The 15,785-nt window shown below is 38.1% G+C and overlaps 1 protein-coding gene across 2 annotated transcripts in view; it reads right to left on the minus strand.

Annotated features, from left to right (window-relative positions):
* Positions 1 to 15,785, minus strand: part of LOC123676982 (semaphorin-2A) — a 605,612-nt gene that overhangs the window by 273,751 nt on the left and 316,076 nt on the right. The window lies entirely within an intron of this gene.

The following is a 15,785-nucleotide window of genomic DNA, read 5'->3' on the forward strand; positions in this document are numbered from 1 at the left end:
TCAGGTATGACACTGGAAAAGGAGAGTCCAGAGAAGTTAGTTACAAGGGTATGACCAGTTGAGTTTGTAGTGTTCAAAGATGTTTCTCAGTGTTATACCACAATAAAGTTCTCGTGTGTCGTCCTTCAGTGTTTTAATAATCCCCTCGAAAACGAAATACCCTGAACTATTATTGAGGGATGAAGCTAAATTTGTGAATAAGTGAAAAAAATAGGGATGGAAACTAGTTTAGCAGAATACAGAAATGATATTCCTATGTTTGTTCTCTCGAAGCAAGCCAATAATTCCATGTGATAGAGGAACACGCAGGCTGAAATTTTCAGGAGCTTAAAAAAAAAGAAGATATCCCAAAACACCAAAAAGCTTGAAGTCTCTACGTCTCATTTTCCATCAACAGCCATCAATCGAATTACTCATCATCACCAGTTATTCAACCCATTCCAAATCCCTATCTAAAGCACACAAGGTTGCCCACACATTAAACAACGATTACACGCCAACAAAAAAAACAAGAGTCATCCTCCTTCAACCTCAACTCAAGCCCCAATGTGTACACTTCATCTCCTATCTATATGTTGCCCGATTTCAATACGTTGTTTAGTGTCTGCGATAACATTTATCGTCTTCGGTCTGCTCCCTCCGTTTGTTGTTTCTGATAACAATCCGGCTATGTTTGTGTATACGCTTCGGAAACCTACCGATTTTTCACGAGACAGAAACCCGCACCTCTGCAATTATTAACCGATAGTTTACGAGTTGTAGCAAGACGACCCGATGCTTATCTGCACTGTCATAAGCGAGGAGTGGAGTGACCCAAGGGGCGATTTACGGCCCCGGCCGATCCGATCAGTATCTCGATTCGCAATTAATCTGCTTGTTACTCGACGAGTCCTCTCGTACGCTTTGTCGCGGGTCTATTGAGTTGGATTATTGAGATTTGCAGATAGCGTTTGGTTGTTGATTGCCTGTTTTGTCTTTTGTTGCCGCGATGGAGAGGAGGTATGGAAGAGTTTCGATTTACCGCATGAAATCGCAGTTTGCGGCTGTAAAAAATGAGTTTTGTTTATAGGCATCATGAATTCCCATTTGTTTTTTAGATCTACATTTTTGAATTATTTGAAACGATAGCGTTGATGCCAAACAATGTTGTGAATGTATATGATATAACCATAGAGTGATAAACATGGATAGAGGGAGTATACGCAATTTTACATGTCCCCAACATGGTTAGATTACGTTGTCGGATTGTGATAAATTTTCAAATCCACAATTTTACTATATCGTTATGAATGTATATTATATTGAATGAAATATTTTTTTTGAGTGATTCCCGATTAAATATACAAATTTGAATATTTGGAATCCGATATTTTTCCTAATTGTTGAATTAATAATAAGCACAATATTTATTATTTTTTGTATATACCTGCTGAAATCCAAGGTTTGGCAGCATTTGCTCTCCTAGTGTCATCGGTTGTTTCACGTCATTTGGCGCGCTTGAAGTTTGTTTTCTGAATTTGTGATATATTTAGGTATTTATTTCCAGTTGAGTTGATATGAAACGTTGATTCACAATGGAACATAATTAGTGCGTTATTTGCTTAAAGAAGTACGGACCAATGATTCCACCAGCCCATAAAGCGCACAAAACAGTCATTTCTTCTGAATGTAACCATTCAACCAGAAGTGCGCTTCATCGCTAAACAAAATGAAAATCGGGAACAACGGCAATCTCATTTTGGGCCCATTCGACGAATCTACGCCTTACTTGATGATCGTTTGGCTTCAATTCTTGCACGAGTTGGATTTTGTAAGCACGCAAACCAAGATCCTTCCGCAAAATCTTCCATAAAGTGGATGGACACAGATCCAATTCCTGTGCTCCATGGAGGATAGACTCTTTCGGGTCTTCCTCAATGCTACGCTCTACAGCAGCAATAGCTTCTTCTGTACGCACTGTACGGCGTCTCTGGGAATGCGAGTTATCAGTAAGAGTAAAGGTGGTGCGAAAACGTTCCATGGTCAATCGAATTAACTGCTCTGATGGATGATTTTGTCGACGATAAAATGGACGTAGTGCGTAATACGTATTCCGCACAGAACCATCATTTTCGAAATGAAATTGCACTATTTGCAAGCGTTGTTCAGGCGCGAGTCTATTCATGATGAATTGCCAAACCAAACTGAGAATAAATCACTCGACAGTTGTTGAATCGGTCGTCATTTTGAACAGTAATGCCAACTGAAAGTTATATACCTCGAAAAAAAACACCGTTTACCATATAAATAAGTAGGTTTCTTCAAATTTTAGTGAATAAATTGACGAATCACTGTATAACACTTCCGCTTCACTCAAATGTCCTCTAAATCACTCCAGCAAAAAAACCTCACTCATCAGCAGATTTCCACAACAACAGTACGCATTACCCTCGACAACAAGACAGCAGTCAGCATCCCACAAACCGAGGGTCATTACGACGCCATAACGACCACCCTCCAACAAAAAAGTACCATAAAAACAAAGGCCGACACGACGAAACGGTAAACGCCAAAAAAACAGCGTAGCTTTTATTCATGAGACCCTCTACACGGGAAATAATACGAATATCGTCGCGAGCGTTACCGTCCTAGGCGTCCGCTGCACCGGGAAACGGCGTTAATAAAATGGCATCTCAGTTCAGAAACCACTTAGTTTATTAAAATTGTCCGTGAAATTAGTATGGCGATTCGGAGCCGGTTCATTAAAATTTCCTTTTAACGCGCTCCGAAATTGAGTGATAAATCTGTCTGCGCCGAGATGACTGCCTTAATTTGGGACGATTATGACGGTATATTACGGTGAAATATTTGTTTTTCGGGCTGAGGGGGGCATGATCGGGAGGGGGAAGGGAGAAGGGATGATGCATCGTGTTCATTTAGTCGAGTTTAAAAGCGAGATCCGTCAAATTTATGATAATTCGCGGAGGGGTGTCTTATTTGGCGTTTGGTTGTTCAATCGCTGCGAAAGGGATGTTTTTGCATTAGTTACTGCACAGGGTGGGCCAAATTGAACACTTTTGAATGGAAAGTCCTATTTCTTCACTAGATAGACAAAAACGTATGTCGGTTTGAGGGTCAGTTCTACGTCGTCGGTACTGGTGGGAGAGTTTGGAATAACTCTGCATGCCCGAGAGGTGGCGTTGCTGGCTTCACATCACTCTCTAGCGAGGAATCGGTGGATTCATAAAGAATCCCTGAATTTGTGCAGACTCACCTCTCCACGATGGTATGAGAGGCTGTGTTTTGGGCAGAGATCGCTGGATAGCCTTACTGATGAGTCCACCAGCGATCTGGGGACGAAACACCGCAATTCCTGCAGAGAAGGCGCACCTGCTTATTCTGTCTCGAGAAAGCCTCGCCAAAGGATAATCCTCCTTCAGTTATGTATGTTTAGCGGATGTTCTATCAAGACTGAAGATCTGGACTTGAGAACTTGCAAATAAATAGGTCGATTATGAAATGAGGCACTTAAAAACAACTTTCTCCACTCGAGTAGGTTTGACGAACTTTCAATCCAGACCAAACATATCGATCTGATACTACCGGAAGTAGAGCAGAGATCTGCAAATCCATAGTTCTGATCGAAAGTCGCCGGTTCGTGGAAAAGCCTCTCAAGGAAGACATTTCTCTCGAAGTGATTCTGGAAGTTGGACTCAATTACTATCATGAATTTGTGACAGATTAAAACATATTCTCCTGTTTGAGGATTAGTCTTTTGAGATTGCTCAACATTAATTTCACATAAATATGCGAAAAAGTTTAGATAATCCAAACCTTTTATCAAGTTATGAGAAGCGAACTGTATTGGCTGAACTGACGATGACGTCAATTTGAAGTTAACACGTGTGGAAATTGCATTTCCGTTCCTTTACAATTGCACGTTTTTCTTCTTTTATAATTCGAAAATACCGACTCGATAGAAATGGCACTCGAAACTCTCGTTATAGAATACATATTTAAAAAATTGATGAAATAAAAAATTTAAACCTCTAAATTCCAAAAATTACCAAGTCTCGAATCCTCTGATTTCCTTCTTCGGCAGAACCCGGCAACAGCGCCAACGTGTGTGCTGTTCCAGCAGCGCCCTCTGGGATCGGTTCGGTATGATTGATGGCCAACCTAGCTGGTAATCTTGACGAACAATGGGGACGATGGTTTTGTCATATTTGTTTCTTAATTGAGGGAATTAAGTACGTTCCCGTTACCGTTGATGAAGGTTTTGTCCCGAATTATTCGAAATGGCACAAACAGGGAGCTTATTAAGTTGGCTGGCGCGATACGTCATGGCTGGAGAGCTGAAGCCACTCGGTTGGGAAGGTTGGAATTGAGGTGGATTAGATTAGTTTGTTCGATTTAGTGTATCACGTAATTAGAATTCGTGTAGGAAGCAAGCGAATGCGGAATTGTGAATGTTTTTTTAATCTCAACATGATACAGGTAACGGAGAAAAAGAGGGGAACTGAAAAGTTGACAGATGACATGAGTTTTATGACATTCAGTTGATAGACAGTTTTGTTATAATGCTTTTATTGACCCAAAATTGAATTTCTATGAAATGGTTTTTGAGATTGAAATATTAGGCCAAATTTGACAATTTTATTACTGAACTATTCTCTTTTGTATTGAGAACATTTGAATTTGTCCCATTCGGCTATAATCGGCTTCAACAAAGTTCACAAATTTTAGAATTGTTTTATCAAATCAGTGATCAGTTATGAATGCTTAGAGAAATTGAGTCGATTGAATAATGTCGTACATGAATTCTTCTTTAATTTCTCTTAGTATTCACAAATGAGCACCGATTTTGATAAAACAATTTAACAATAAATTATTAAACGTTGTTGAAGCGTCTTTCTTTCAATCATTTAATAACATAACCTAATGAGCACGAATGACATAATAAATGTCAAAAAATAATAAACAGCGTTGCCAATACAACCATTTCAAACCCTCAACAATGGTAATCTTCCACTTCACCACATCCCCGCATAAAATATGCGTGTTAAACTCGAACCAGCAATCTTCCAACCCGTTCGGAGGTTGCAGCACAAATCCCCATTTTTCTCCGAACCCAAACCGGAAACGGAGGCCGGGAAACGGCTGTCGTGCCCCGAAATGAGCAACCCCCAACGGGCAGCCAAACGGACAAAAACAAATCGTCGATCAGGCAGGTCAGGGCACGTTGGGGGCGGTGATGAATAAACTACCGATGTGTTAATGCCGACCTAATGGAAGTCGGTTGAAATATATCGCGAATGAAGCTAACAAATCCCGTACAATCCACCGGCGGTCGAGAGAGAGTTCCGGGTCCCATTGTTCCGGAGGTACAGTCCCCTACAAAAGGTGTCGCGATAGAGGAGGGGGCAATTTGGTTTGTATCCGTCACTCGATTATGTTGACTGCAAAGTTTAATGGGTCACCAACAACATTTCATGGAGTTTTTGATACACAAATAATGATACTTTTATGAATTCGAAAAATAATCATCATTAAGAAGATCACACTATAGAGGGTGTTCCTAAATTGAATGTACAAAGGGAAATCAAAGATTCCTTGGATAATTTGAAGAAAAAAGAACCATAAACAATAGCCCGCAAAAGCTTTGTTTTCGGGATGCAGGGTGTTTCTGGATGTCCTACTTTTGTAACTATTTTAAAGAGTATTCTTCGCTACATATTGTGTAAAAGAAACAGAACTTATGATTGATTTATTCAACACAGCTCACTAACTGGATATCAATAATAATTTGGATTTTCCTGATGATTACTACAGAATTGTTTGAAATTTTCTTCTCAAAATCGGTAGCAGATACAACCAAACTACAAGAAACGTTTAGTACTGGAAAGAAGCAAGAACTGTTCCAGACAAAATATCACTCTGTAGATTTGTATTCAAAATTAGCATATCACATGATGAAAGCTTTAAATTGGAATAACTATGACAAATTTAAGTTGAATATCTTTTTGCAGGGAAGGTGCTATGAGAAAAAAACACTCTCGAAAACAAACCGTTTCCGGCTCGGTTTCCGGCCTAGGTTTATAGGACTTTTTGTCTTGAAATTATTCGAGCAATCTATTATTTTCGTTTGTCCCCCAATGTAGGAACACCCTGTATACCTTCCCCTCCCTATCTCCCTTATCCGCTTAAAACCCTCCTTTCATCCCAAAACAACTGAGCGAAAGCAGGTGTTAATTTGTTCGTTCCGAAGCGAATTCCAAACTCTCTTTCTCTCTCTATCCTCTCGGCCACCATCTCCTCAGCGTCGATGGACCTCCCGCGAGTACCCTGGGGCGACCGCACAATGAAGATATCTCCTCGACCACTCCTCGGCGGCAACGTGATATCCTTGTAATTTCGTCCGAGAACAAAAAAAAGAACACGATTCGTCCGAGACGTGGTTTCCATCTTTCCCGTGGTCTGTGAAGGCGTTAATTCTGGAGAAATATCTTCCTCCTTAATTGCTTGCGAATTTTATGGCTCATTCTGCAACGGATAGTTCGTTTCGTAGATTCAACGTTTTCCATTTTAGGTGGAGTACCCCAAGGTGACGTACTAGGGCTAACAATATCAATATCTGATGATATTACATTATGGTAATTATATTTCCAAAGTCTATAGATGAATAAAACAAAATTCGCAACACAGAAGTCTTTTCACAATTTTCTTGAACCAAGAAAACATGATAAATTTACAAATAAAAAAAATTTCAACCATGTTTCTTTATTATATTATACCAAAAATATTTTGAAAAGATATTGCCACCTCTCCTCTTGGGATTAAATATAATTCAAGAACATTCTTAAAACCAATCTGATGTTCAGTAGGTTACTTAAATATCGAAAGATGATGAGTCAAGAGTTAATAAGAAAACTTTTAGACAGTTGTTTCGGCAGTTGTATGCATGTATCCACAAGCAGTTATTCAAATTACAGAATGAGAATCTATAGCGAAACAATTATTAGTTATCTAATAAAATGTGAGAACAGAATGATCGTTATTCAATATAACTGAGTTTCCGTTCGAAGTGGGGTACCCCAAGGTGACGTTCTAAGGCCAACAAAATCCCTACCTGCCTCTATAACGCGACAATGAAAGAAAATGAGAAGTGTAATCCCCGACTAAACTCTGTCCCCGTCAATAAAATCCAATTCTTACCATCGAGCACGGATATGAAGAAAATCAATCTTCCAACAACGTAGGAAAAAACCTGGAGCGGCGGTCTGCGTCGAGAAGAGAATCGATGGAAAGTCGGGCCCGGGATGGCGAAAACTATTAATTGAAAAACTTTCTTTTAATGCAGTTTGTTTACCCAACAATCCTAAGTAACTGCGATTTCGGTATTACTTTCTGTCGAATGACTCGAAAGTTATATTTGAAATGTCGACTTTTTCGAGTATTTAGCCGTTCGAGGGAGGATCTTGCAGAGTGTCGGTCTGGACGATTAGATGCAGAATTAACTTCTGGCGCGGAGTTGCGATGCTGATGCTTGGAAATACGTTTCCTTGTCTTTGTCGTTTTGGACGTCTTTTCTAATAGCGGGGATTTCCACATTATTCCAATTCTAAAGTGAATATTTTAGTCTCCTTTGCAATTTTTTGGTTGTTCTCAGGGCACAAAATGCGAAGGCTTTTCCAATATGAGGTTTCATTTTCAATAGACCGCTATGTGGGCAGCTGTTACTTTTGAAGCTGCCATTTTTTTTAAACTTGATGAGTAAGAACTACGCCATTACTAGGAAGAATTTGAGCTGTTGGGACAAATTAGTGATGTGAAGAATCGAAACCGTGTGCGTCGCTCAAGAATAACTGAGAATATTGCTGCTGTTGCCCGTAGTGTTGACGAAAACCTAGATTTGTTGATCTTGGGAATTAGGCATTCAACAAAATATATCACACCGTTTTTTGCCTGAAGACTTAGGCATATTGGCTTAGTTCAGTTAATACAAGAACTCAAGCCGGTAGAGCATCTTCTCTGATTAGGTCTTTGAAAAGCATCAAATTTCAATCGAAAATTCATCTTCAGCGATAAGGCTTATTTTCAACTCGGAGGTTACGTTAATGGGCAATATTTGGGGCTCGGAAAATCCAAGTATGATTATTGAAAATCATCTCCATCCTAAACCGGTCACTGCTTGGTGAGATGTTTGAGCTGGTGGTTTGATTGGACATTATTTATTTGAAAATGAGTCTTATGCTCCTGTTAGGGTTAATGGATTGCGCTACCGCAGATATGATTAATGATTTTTCATGAAATTATTGAAAACATGGAAATTCTCTGAATGAAATATCTCACAGAATTCAAATGGTTATTATTCCAACTCGTTCAAAATTTTTTAAAATAAATAAAGAAAAATAAATTCGAAGTTAACTTATTTTAATTAGAACTATCACTTCATATAGTTATGAGCTGGTCTTTTAAATCACCCCTTATATTTGGAGAAGTATAGGTGCATGAATTGAAAGTTATCAAAAACTTTAAATTATAGCAAACAATATCCAAAGAATTAACCAAAATCGTGAAAAGATATGAGGATACTGAATTACATAATTCTTTTAGCAAAGTTCTTTCTTTTTGAGCAGTATTGTCAATTAGTTAACAAGCTACTAACTTCTAAAATATGAACGATAGATATCCCAAAAGTCTGCCTCAGCTTTTCAAACCATTCAAATAACTAAAGGTACATCACCAACAACCACCAAAATTACCCATCAAAAGACACCAACAAAAGTAACAAATATGTTCACCCTTGCGACAACAGAGGTAGCAGACCACCTGGCCGCCGTCCCTTAGACCCTAAACCCCTGAATTTCACAAAAGAATGAGACGCAGATATATCAGCATTTCGCCGAAGCGTGAAATCGACCGATGTCAGTTCGAAACGAGTTCGAGCCGTAATTAAGAACGACGAACACCGGTAAAAAGTTGATTTAGTGCAACGGTACGCCGGACGGAGAACTGCAGGTGCGTCGTAATGCAGAAACGCCCCGTGGGGGCATCTCATGCAAGTGAAATGCCATCGACGCTCTCTCAGATCCAGACTGATTTATGCGAGGATAATCCGAGATACGCTGATCAGGCGAAATGGAAAATGGAATGCTAAAATCGGATCTTTATCGTGCACGTTGCGTTTCCGACACGTTGCGTTTCCGACACGTAGCGTTGCCACAGCTGCCTAACGCCCTAACTGCGTGATTGCCATAAGACTTTGGGTGTAGTTCAGGGAGTGGTCTTCATTTCGGAAAAGTATGAAACTGATTAACACCCAGTTGCAGGAAAGTTCATTAATAATTACTGCCACATTAAAATTTTAATCCGCCATTAAATGGTAGCCCACGTACTGAGGGATTAAAATTTTATTATTGGCATTAAATTTCAATGAACTTTCATCATGCAACTGGATTCATCAAGACAAGATGCTTGACATTTTAACCAACTACTTGACTTGAAAATCAAGCTCATGAAAAATTACATACTCCAAATTAACCTGACTTGATTCTAGATCTTTATTGCTTGACTTGATATCAAACTACTTGATATTACTTGAGCTTGATATGAACGCGTCGCACGGCATATATTTCTGCAATCTCGTGCGCGCTTAGACTAAATAAGGGGATTCCTCGAGCTCCGAGAGACTGAAGCATTTGCCAGTGTGACTTTATTAGTAGTTTTCTCACATTTCTATTGAATATATTGGTAATTTTTGGTAGTTTCAGAAATATCACTCCAAACTTGGCCAAAATGGCCAAGGATTTTTTATCGACGCCATCATCTTCAGCTCCTGTTGAAAGACAATTTTCCAGAGCTGCTCTTACAGTTACAAAAACCCGCAATAGGTTAGGCCACGAATCTTTAAGACGCCTCATACGTCTTAGATCCTGGATGAAACATTATGAAATCAAACAAAGCCTGGATGTTCCTCAATATTAAAAAACTGTATTTTGTTATTATTTATCATTTTGTTATGATTTATACTGATTTAATTTATGTTTCTATTTAAAGGAATTTGATTTTTCCTTCCCATTTCATCATTTTTCTATTGATCTGACACTACACAATAAAACTGCCAAAAATCGAGTAGATTCTATTATTTTCTATGATTCTGATGATGCAAGCAACACAAAATTCAGCATAAAGATGAAGATTGTTATTTTAAGTCTACACGCAGAATCTCATCCCAATCAGATTTGCGGTCACGAAAATATTGGATATTGATTTTCCAATATTCTTCTTGAATTTTCTATTGGAATTGATATGAAATATCAATTCCAATTGTAATTTTACACCCAAATGCAAATCTGCACTCTCCAAATCAACAGCAAAACTTGCGATAAATTATCGTACTAAACTTATACCATCAAATCCTAATCAAACCTATAAATAGTCATAAATCCAGTGAACATTAGACACTGAGCTCATGCTGAAACTGACTGATAAATCCCTGAACAAACACACGGATTGAAAAGATTTAATACCCCCCCTCCACGTTTAGATAAGCGGAATATTGTCGGGATTATCGCGTCATTTAAGGATCTCCCAGCGTGTGGCGCCCCTTAGTTGGCACCCTCGCGGAAGGGTTGAGCTGTACGTTTGCTTATTCAACCCGCGATTCAAGAAGGGTTCACCGCAACTACAAAAGCCTGCGAAGTATGTGGATTATCAAATGGAGACACTCGATTACGTCTGATTAGGATCTCGCTTCTGTTAGCGTGGAGTTATTCCAGAAAAACTTGAGCCGTTTTACGTAAAATGTGAAATTTAGTCGTATACATCCAGCTAGTATTTTCAGCAAAGTTGAATATCTTAAGAGGAAACATCACCACGTAAATGTTCAGTTCACAACGAAATTTTTTTTTCTTACAAATCATCGATTTGTAACCTATCTTCTGCGAAAGTTGAAACTATTTTAAAATTCCTAACTACTAATCAGTCAATCGTTTTGGCAAGACCACACATTATTTTTGTGCCTCCACCTCTGGTGAAATATTGACAGATCACCATTGGAGGTGTTCTCTTTTGAAAAGTATGAACTAGATCCTGATTAAATTTGCAACGATTTTGGACGCTTCAATTCATTTTACGCTACTGGAATTCTCAAAGACGCGGTAAATTGTCCATTCGTCGTGTGCGATTGGTCGCCGATGAAGCGCCAACGGATGCGCGTATCTAGAGAAAAAAAAACAGAGAGAATTTTCTGACAGATTTTCAATAATTATCGAGACTTCAGGAAAGATAAGTACCTTGTTTTAGATTTCAGACATCACTAGTTTAATTTAATTTAGAATTTAATTTATCGGCAGTGGACTTAGTGGGCGTCTAGTACTATTTTCGGAAAATATTTCCTCTCAATAATGAGGTAACATTTAAGGGTATAAAATTGCTAGCTAAGTCGTTGCAGAATAAAGTTTTGGAATATTTCCCCTTCGATGCTATTCCCATATTCTCCGTTTTTTGGGGTTGATTTCACGACGAATCAGAAGCGATTCACCCCACGGACAAGATAATAAGACCGAAAAACTCCGTACGGAACATAAAACCAACACTCATTACACAAATTTTCTGTGCGAGAAACCCGACACCGAGCCCTACCCTTAATGACCGGTCTGTAAAACATAAAACCTTCCCAATAAAATTCCAACTCCCCCTTAATTACCCGAAAACGACGACGTATTTGAATACGCTCGGACAAGGGATTCAGGGAGGGGGAAGAACGAAGCGAAAACAAAACTACGCGAAAAAAAATTGACAAAAAAGTCAACACGAGAACTCTACACGGCGAACAATGGCGTATTTAAGTAGGTATACTCGAAGATAAAATGCGCAGTCATTGTAATTAATACTGCTTTTAAGCTGCACCTTTTTGTTTCAGATTTCATCTAGATCGCCGAGGCATAAGTAATAACAAGGGGAACAGGGCCGAAGTGAGGGGAGAGCTAATTCCAGGTTTCGCGGAAAATTGCCCCTTTCAATTTTGTGTTTTTCTTCTGAAAAGCCTCAATCATTGGTTTTTAGTCGCCTTGTTAACTCAATCATAATGATTTATTTTTTCTATTCCATTCGGGTTTCATCAATAATAATAAGTTGTCTTCTTCTGACGAAGATTTTGTTTATTTAGTCCTTTATTTCGACGAATATTCCACTTTTCATTAGATATTAAAATGATTTTCTTCTATAATTCAAAATATCTTATTTTAACTTTCTTTATATCCATCGATCCTTTGCTATTGTCTATTTTATTTTTGCTATGTGTCATTTATTTCTTTCTTTCTTAAATTTTAATATTCATGTTCCTCAATCTTAAATCAGAAAACCCTCAATATGTTTCAGGCATTGCATGTAATGATTTATTGAGACGCATATCAAATGCTTTCATACTTTCTCTCTCCAATGTCTGCACTATTTCAATTCTTGAATTATAAATGGATGTTAAATTGATTTGATGTATGATGTTCCAAAATAACGTTAAGCTATTGTAGGATGGCATAATGCAACAGAGTTGCGATAGTCAATTTTAACTTTACAATGAAGGGACCATTAAAAAAAATTGTATAATTTGATGAGGCAAAAAGATTGAGACGTATTTTTCTGGTAACGATTCTAATCAGCCTCTGTCCACAGCTCATTCCATCTATCACTGTGCTCTGACAGTTGTACAGCTTCAGGTTTGCAGTCAACACCAGTCATCAATCAAATCTCTGGAATATGAACCAAATCCGGATCTGCATCAACGGAACAATGACAGGGTGGTTTTGTGACGTCACGAAAATGAACCGTGGACTATCGATTGCAGCATTTCCGAAAACAACTGATAGTATCTGCGTTATTTGCCTTACGTTGGGCCATTCGGCGTAATTGAAGTGCATTGTTTACAAGATGGGAAATTATCCTGTTGGCCAATGGAAAATTTCGTTGACCAGGCAGATATGCGGAGCTCCAGAATGATTTTCAATACTCACCCCCTTGTTTACAGCAAAACATGTATATTGAGAGCATACAGTTGAAATGAAGAGAAAAACTCACCTGAAACAAAAAAAAATATATTAATGAAAAAATTTTCTTCTATTGCAACTGCAATAGTTTTATGTGTGACGGGACAATAAGAATTTTTCTGAAGTATTGAACAATATTATTTGTAGTATATTCAAGAATACTTGTTTGTGTTCTTCTGTCAATTGTAAAAATTATTATGCATAATAGTCTGGCTTTGATAGTTAAAATGTGCCAACCGTCTCTGATATTTATCTCAACAGTGAAATACGCCTCCTCGGCACCTGTTTTCCTTCAACCACAGCAGCAACCCGAATAGACATCCACAAGAAGTCTGACATCAATCATTCCATTAAAATCCAATCCAAAATCCTTCAAAGCCCAGCCTACTAGTGACGTAAACCAGACATAAAGACTGCAAGGTGTAAGGCAGCAGTTACTAAAATAGACTCTCTCTTAGTTCCATTGCCACGTTTAGGGTCGCTTTACACGAGGATGCTTTCAAAATTCCCGATTTATCACCCGAACAACGTGGCGAGTTGAGGGACATTATCTATGGGTTCATACTCCACTGGCCACGCAGCCAAATTTTACCACGGCTTTGATCTTTGTGAACCTGTGAAGGCGCAGAGATGAATCATGGAGTATACATATTTGGAAATGTACCGGGCACCTACATATAGGGTTGCCAGATGTATATGAGAAAAAAACCGGACAATTTTTATTTTTTATTAGTTCATATTACAAATTACAAAATATAAGAAAAAATTAAGAAAAGCTTACAGTCTACTTCTTCATATACTTAGCATTTGATGAGACTGCTTTCAACAAAGATTTATTGCTTGAGATGGCATCCTTAAATTCCGTGCAACTAGCATTTATATTGAAATAAACACACAATTCACTTTTTACAGTGTTGACGTCGAGACGATTTCTTTCGTCAGTCCATAGATTTCCCATAACGCTAAAGATTCGTTCCACAAAAGCGTTGGACACAGGAATACTGCAGACAAACTGCACAATTTTCAGTAAATTTGGTGCATCTGCTTTTTTGAAAAAATTGCACCACATATAAATGGAATTGCCTTCAAGTGAAGGAAAAACTCTTTGAAGGACAGTCAATTCTTCGTAAATATGTTCTGGAGGAGTTTGTTGTTTCCATGGCGAGATTGACCATAGTTCGAGTAGTTGGTCCAGCGTGGGTAACCTTCCGCACTCGATATCCAAATAACTAAAAATTTTATAATTCAGATTATCAAATTGGTACCACTTCTCTATATAATCTAGCGTTCTTTTGTAAACATTTGTTGCGTTTTTGATGAATTCTTCCACTTCGTGATCTGAAAGATAGCCTTTTCTCAATGCCATATGCACTTTCATTCCGAAATATTTGTCACTTATTTTCTTTGAAATTGTGTCTCGAAATTTAACCATTATATTATGGAGATTGAATGCTGCTGTGGAATGTTTCTCTAACATCAGAATAATTTCTTGAAAGGAAGCCATAAAGTTATGCGTAAAATACAAATATAGCTCATTATAAGTAGGATTAGCTTCTGTTGAAATGGCGTTTTCTTGGTCTGATAAAATGGCCCAAAGTGCTGCTGGACAATTATCAGAACCTTGTTCTAAGAAGTACCTTTTCAATGGCCCCCATGATGAGAGCATTCTATCAAGAGCTTTGAATAAACTGAGCCACCTTGTAGGAACGTGACGAATAACTTCTCTGTATTCGCTTTCGAAGTAATCAAAACACTGCTTCAACTCTTCTCGTTTTTTCGCGGAACAAGAGAACTCTGCAAATACTTTCATTACTATATTTTCGACATCAACAGGCATTACTTTCAATGCATTTTTTGCGCAGTTGTGAAATATATGGTCATTGCAATGAGCAGCAATTAAGTCGTTATTTTCCTCGGATTTCAATTTTTGAAAAACGGATTTATTGACTCCGAAATTTACAGAAGCGTTGTCCGCACCATAAGCAGTCACTCTGCTCCATGTAAGATGTGATTTTTCAATAACTTCACATAAATGTTTTTTGATAGATAATGAATCTTCGAAAGAATCTTCGTAAAAATCCAAGATTTTATGACAAATTCCGTTCTTTGGGGAAAAATATTGAATAGCTACTGGAAAGTACTTTCTATTTCCTCTATTTGAGGCATCAGTAGCGACGGAAAAGGGAACTTCATCTTTCAAATCTTCCTGCACCAGTTCCATTGAATATGGTAATAAAACTTGGTTGACCAAAGCCGTACATTTAGTGCGTCCTCCTGTCATTTGCTTCACGATATTTGAATCGTTAATTATTTGTCTTAACACTTTAAACGAACAATCTTGGGCAACATAAGAAATATGATGCTTGATACTGTGGTAAACCGTAGTTAATTCGGCAATAGCTACTTTCTCACTTTGCGCGCTTTCTTTAGGTACAAAGAAGGACTTCAATTGCTGAGACATAGCTACAGCACTTTCACAATCTTTGTGTTTCTTTGAAGAAGAGTGATGGGTTAATGCTTTTAAGCCATCGTAAGCCACAGTGAACTTAATTTTACAAACTTTGCAATAGACTTTTGTATTGTTTTCTTCACATTTTTTTAACCAGGAAAAACGAGATTCCCAGTCAATATTATAGTGGCAAACTCTTCTTACTTTCTTAGGAGGAGTTGCTCTGCTAGTAGATGGTACCTCATCTTCCATTTTGACACACAAACAGGAAAGCAACAAAATAATAAAGGTAATAATCCAGATTACAACGT

This window comes from Harmonia axyridis, chromosome 3 (assembly GCF_914767665.1).
Source record: "Harmonia axyridis chromosome 3, icHarAxyr1.1, whole genome shotgun sequence".
Taxonomy (NCBI): domain Eukaryota; kingdom Metazoa; phylum Arthropoda; class Insecta; order Coleoptera; family Coccinellidae; genus Harmonia; species Harmonia axyridis.